Source organism: Archocentrus centrarchus, chromosome 5, assembly GCF_007364275.1.
Source record: "Archocentrus centrarchus isolate MPI-CPG fArcCen1 chromosome 5, fArcCen1, whole genome shotgun sequence".
Taxonomy (NCBI): Eukaryota; Metazoa; Chordata; class Actinopteri; order Cichliformes; family Cichlidae; genus Archocentrus; species Archocentrus centrarchus.
The window spans coordinates 4,027,882-4,034,142 of NC_044350.1; positions in this window are offsets into that span (position 1 = coordinate 4,027,882).

A 6,261-nucleotide genomic window follows, 5' to 3' on the forward strand; every position below is an offset into this window, starting at 1 on the left:
CACCAAATCAATCCAGCTCCGCCAGTCTGTAAATAATGACCCTCTGGTCTTTGACTGCTTCACATTAAATGGTGCTAAGGCTTTTCGCTAAACTGGCTGCCATTAAATCTAGGCTCAAGCATATACAACTACCCATTTATTTCTCTTGTAGTGAGGTGATGCTGTTTTTTAGTGTAATATAGAGATAAGCCGCTTTTCCCGTGGCTTCTCACACTTCTCACTCTAAATTGTTCCTCAAAGAATGTATGGATTCGCTCTTTTTTTTTAATATAGCCTAACCTGTTTTGAAAATGTATTCAGGCTAGGTGTAACTATATGTTTACTCTGTGACCATATCAGATAATAACAGATGAATGTTCATAATGACAAGACTAGAATTTGCTGAGGGCTCATTGATGGTACTGCGACTCTGTTAGGATACACTGCCACTTGGTGGTTAATCTGACAACATGCAGTCTCTAGTATGTGGAGGTGACAGTTTTTTGATGCTCTGTCTTGGTAGAAAATGAGGTTTAGTGTGTTTCATTATTCCAAAATGCTTTTTGTACTATTTATATACATACAAAAGATATTTAAATGGTAATATTTACACTCCCGTGACACTTCATTTGGTACAGCCTGCTACTTATCCCTGTAACTGCCTTAATTCTGCACGGCAGAAATTCAACAAGGGGCTAGAGATGTTCCTCAGAGATTTTGATCCATATTGACATGATGGCATCACACAGTTGCTGCAGATTTGTTTTCTACCACATCCCAGATTTGGTGGCTGTGGATGCTGTTTGAGTACAGCGAACTCACTGTTATGTCCAAAAACCAGTTTGAGATCATTTGAGCTTTTTGACATGATGGGTTAAGATGAAGATGGGTTCACTGTGGCCATAAAGACACAGACAGCAACAATACTCAGGTAGGCTGTGGCATTAAAATGATGTTCAGTTGGTTCTAAGGGGCTCAAAGTGTGCCAAGAAAATATCCCCCATACTATTACATGTACACCACCAGCAGCCGGAACTGTTGATACAAGGCAGGATGGATCCATGCTTTCATGTTGTTTGTGCTAAAATGAGAACTCTTCAGGCCAGGCAGCATTCTTATGTTGTCCAATTTTGGTGAGTCTGAGTGAATTGCAGCATCAGTTTCTAGTTCTTAGCTGACAGCAGTGGCACCTGGTGTGGTCTTCTCTGCTGTATCTCATCTACTTCAAGATTGAATGTATTGTGCATTCAGAGATGCTCTTCCTTGGTTGTAATGACCATTTATTTCAGTTACTGTTATCTTCCTATGAGCTTAAAGTAATCTGGCCATTCTCCTCTGACCTCACTGGATATTTTCTCTTTTTAGACCCTTCTCTAAAGGGATGGTTGGAGTAGATTAGTGTTCAAATACTCAGATCAGCCCACCTGGGAACAACAACCATGGCTCATTCAAAGTCACTTAAAATACTTTAAAAAAAATATTTTTACCCCTTCATATTAAAGTCTTCATATAACAGTGCTAATGTTTTTTGGCTAAATGCGCCAGTTAGGTCTGAAACTGTACTCTCACTGGCTGCCATTAAATCTAAATGCTTTGAGTTGCTGCCATGTGATTGGCTGATTAAATATTTGCAGATGAGCCAGTGTTCCTACCTAGACAAAAGCAGGTTCACACTGAGCACATGTGACAGGTATGAATGAGTCTGGAGACATTGTGGTAGACATTATGGCTGAAACATCATCTGTTAAGAGAACAAGACACTAGTAGCAGACCTGTTAGTTCTGCTGTTTTCTGGTAAATGCCAGTCAAGAGCTACGGTGCTGTGAGCACAGGTCCCACTAAAGGACATCAGGCTCTTGTGGTACCACCATGGAGCTTGTTTCTGATAGTGTGGGCAGAAACATGCACATGGGTAGCTCACGAGGAATCATTTTGTAGGGCTGACAGCTTTCTATGGTCCTATCCAGCTATCCTTATGTAACCGTGCCTCTCCTGGAGGTATCCCCTACTTACTCCTTACTTTGATCTTAAGGCTCCCTTAAAGGCCTCCAGTTGATCACAGGGACTAGAAAAAGATTATATTTCCCTCTTTATTGGCTCCCTGTTAAATCCAGAGCTGAATTTAAAATCCTTCTGCTCACATACATAGTCCTGAATGATTAGGCCCCATCATATCTTAAACACACCATCATACCATATTATCCCAACAGAGCACTTCACTCTCAGCGAGAGTGAAGTGCTCAACCATGCTTGAAGGACCAGCATGGTTGAGCAGTTCTGTAGCTGCTAACACCAGAACGCACTGTAAAACACAACCAGTCTGCAGACTACTGTTTTTCATGTTTGTGCTGTTGTTGGTTCTTCAGCTCAAGTCATAAATGGACAAGAAAAAAAAACCATCTTCTTTGCAGTGATGTAAAATCAAGTGTTAAAATGAGTGTTAAAAACAGGGAAAACTGCTGACAGCAGCCACTTTCTGTGCTTCTTATGCTGCTTTTTTGATGTTTGATTTTTTTTCACCCTACTTCCCCTTCTTTGTGAACTACGCTGTCATTTCCTTTTCTGTTCAAGTCTGCTTTTCATCCAGTCAGCATTCTATCTTATGCCTAATATATTTGTCAAACTCTACACTGTTGGCTTTTTTGGAGGACTTCATGCATATCTTTTGAATAGCCACAATCCGTCACTCTGCATAGTCAAATATACTGCTCAAAAAAATTAAAGGAACTCTTTGAAAACACATCAGGATTCAATTGGGGGGAGGGGGTCATGCTGGGTATCTATACTGATATGGATTGGGTACTGTGTTAGGAATGTAATGATGCCACATTATTTGATGGAAATGAAAATTACGAGTCCATTTTGCTGAAATGATCATTTCATTGGAACAACTCCAAAGAGTGCTCCTAATCACACAATGGATGGTGTCCTGGAGGATCTCCTCCCAGATCTGGAGCAGGGCATCACTGAGCTCCTGGACACTCTGAGGGGCAACCTCAGACCAAAACATAAAGTCCCAAAGGTGTTCATTGGATTTAGGTGAAGTGAGCATGGGGGCCAGTCAGTGATATCAATTCCTCCATCCTCCAGGAACATCATCCACCAGGAGGAACCGAGGACCCACTGCACCAGCATAGGTCTGACAATGAGTCCAAAGATTTCATCCCAATAACTAATGGTAGTCAGGGTGCCGTTGCATAGCCTGTAGAGGTCTGTGCGTCCCTCCATGATGTGCCTCCACAGACCATCTTCTGACCCACCACCAAACCAGTCCCAGTCAGACCCTTTCATGTCTGTCAAATGTCCTCAGGGTGACCCTGCTCTCATCTGTGCTTTGAGTGCTCTGATTGAGTAGAAAAGCGCTATATAAGAACTAGTCCATTTACCATTTACCATCTGTGAAAAGTGCAGGGCTATGGCAAATGCCAGCTGGGTTTCACGGTGCCGGGCAGTGAGCACAGGGCCCACTACAGGACAGGCCCTCAGGCCGCACTCATGGATTTGGTTTCTGATGTTTGTTCACGGATATTCACACCAGTGGCCTGCTGGAGGTCATTTTATAGCTCTGGCAGTGCTCATCCTGTTCCTTCTTGCACAAAGGAGCAGATACCAGTCCTGCTGATGGGTTAAGGACCTTCTACAGCCCTGTCCAGTAACTGCCCGTCTCCAGGAATTTCCACCATGCTATCAAGACTGTGCTTATTGTTACACCAAAGCAGATGAAACTTATTAACAACCCTCTCTGCTACTTAACTGATCCCAGAAGTTTAACTGAGTTGATGATATACTCTGATTAAAAAGTGTTCCTTTAATTTTTTTCAGCAGTTTACATACATACAGTGCTATAAAAAAATATTTGCCCCTTCCTGATTTTTTTTTTTTTACATATTTGTCACACTTAATATTTTCAGATCACCAAACAAATTTTTACCTGAGTTAACACAAAATACCTTTTTTTTGTAAGAAATAGTAATTGCCCTGAATGACTGGGTTGCACAAACCTCCATTTAGTTTTAGTCATAATTTAGTCATCTGAATAGTTTTAGTTTTAGTCTAGTTTTAGTCGAAAAATTATCATAAGATTTTAGTTGACTAAATCTACAGTCGATTTAGTCGACTAAAATATAAAGGGTGTAAAATGTAAATGCTTTTTCTTCAGTTCCCTTGAATTAGTCATTATCCACACTTACACAAAATTAAACATTTATTAAAAGTTATGGAGTATTATTAATAATATTAACATTAGCGTTTCACCTGCTTCCCACACACCTGATCATTAACACCACCTTACTGAGATAATATGAGCGTTTTACAGCAGGACACACTCTGAAAGGTACAGGGCAGCGTTCAGGACTAAGATTAGGAAAGGCTAATCCACCGCAGTGTGGAGATTTTCTCTAAACACAAACATTAAACTGGGAAAAACACTTGGAGATCTGGGTGACTGGTTTGCAGATGTTTAAGATTTGTCCCGTTTTTGCCCGAGATAGTCGCCTCACATGGTTTAAAAATCATTTTGTTTGTCACAATGTCAAAGAACAAATGTGTCCATACATCGGCTCTTCTCTTTCTCCCTGCTGACATTGTTTACATACCTTAGTTCTATTGTAAGTAAAGACAAATCACAGGCTAGTTTGGCCTTCCCAAGTTTAGAGCAAATCTGTGCAACTGTGCGTTTGATTGGATGTTTTCCTAATTTGTCCCTGCCTTTAACAAAATTAAATAAGTTCTGATTGGATGTCATCCCCGCCAAGCATTTTCGTCTCGTTTTCATTCGTTGACGAAAGTGTCAGTTAATTTTGTCATTGTTTTTATCCTTTTAGGTAGTTTTTTATTTAGTTATCATCTTGTTGTTGTCATGAAAAAAGGGTCGTTAATGAAAACTATGACGAAAATATTTCATCGACGAAGTTAACACTGATCAGCACCTCTAAATCTGAGGCCATGGTCCTCAGCTGGAAAAGGGTGGAGTGCCCACTCCAGCTCAGGAACAAGTTGCTGCCCCAGGTGGAGGAGTTTAAGTATCTTGGGGTCTTGTTCAGGAGTGATGGGAGAAGGGAACAGGAGATCGACAGACAGATTGGGGTTGCGTCTGCAGTGATGCGGACGCTGTACCGGTCTGTCTTGTTGAAGAGGGAGCTGAGCGTAAAAGCGAAGCCGTTGATTAACCGGGCGATCTACGTCCCTACCCTCACCTCATGAGCTTTGGGTAGTGACTGAAATAATAAGATCGTGAAAACAAGCGGCAAAAATGAGCTTCCTCCAAAGGGTGGCTGGCCTCTCCCTTAGACACAGGGTGAAGAGTGCAGCTATTCGGGAGGGGCTCAAAGTAGAGCCACTGCTCCTCCACATCGAAAGGAGCCAATTGAGGTGGTTCGGACATCTGACTAGGATGCCTCCAGGGCGCCTCTTCAGTGAGGTGTTCCAGGCATGTCCTACCGGGATGAGGCCCCAGGGCAGACCCAGGACACACGCCTTGGGGTCCCTCCGGATGAGCTGGTGGAGGTGTGTCCTGGTGCCATGTGCACTTATGAACATCCTTATGTTTGAACAATGTAAATCGTCATTTTCATATAGATTTTAGTGTTAAAATCCTTATTATGTTTGTAAAATGATTTGAAGTTAAGATCAGAGCTTCAAATAGCTTAAATGTTTCCTATTATCATTTTTATTTTGTAGTATGAACAAGCTTTAAAAAGAAAGTAGCTACTTTCTAAGAGTGAGTGAGACAGAGAGAGAGAAAACACTTTGCTAGGCATCCTGCAGGCAGTAAGGGTAACATTATGTAGGGGTTAAGGCTGGCATGGCTCCCAAAAACTCTCACTTTTTATTGTAATTAGATCTAATTTTTTGGCAGTGCATTTGTGTAGGGTTTTTTTGTTACCTAAAGGAACTACAGTGTTACTTAGCAGCACAATTTCCTAAGAAACAAAAGGATATATTACAGTCTCAAAGTTATAAGGCATTTGTTTTGATTTCTTATCAAATTTGATTTGGAGTCATATCATATAGAGCCCCCCAAAAGGTCCAAACCAGCCCACGGATGCTTTTGAAATGTGTAAAAACTCAGTGGAAACAATCCAGTTTTATCGTGTAATTGCGCTGGTATTCCTGGTCTGGGGATATCAGCAGTACTGTGCAAGTGCGGAAATATGTAATTTCCACATCTGAAGTTGTTTGGATCATAAATAAGTAAAATACTATAGTTGTTTACTTCCAAAATATATAAATACACTATAATGACGCTGACACACCTGCAATAAATATGTAACGACAAAGGAA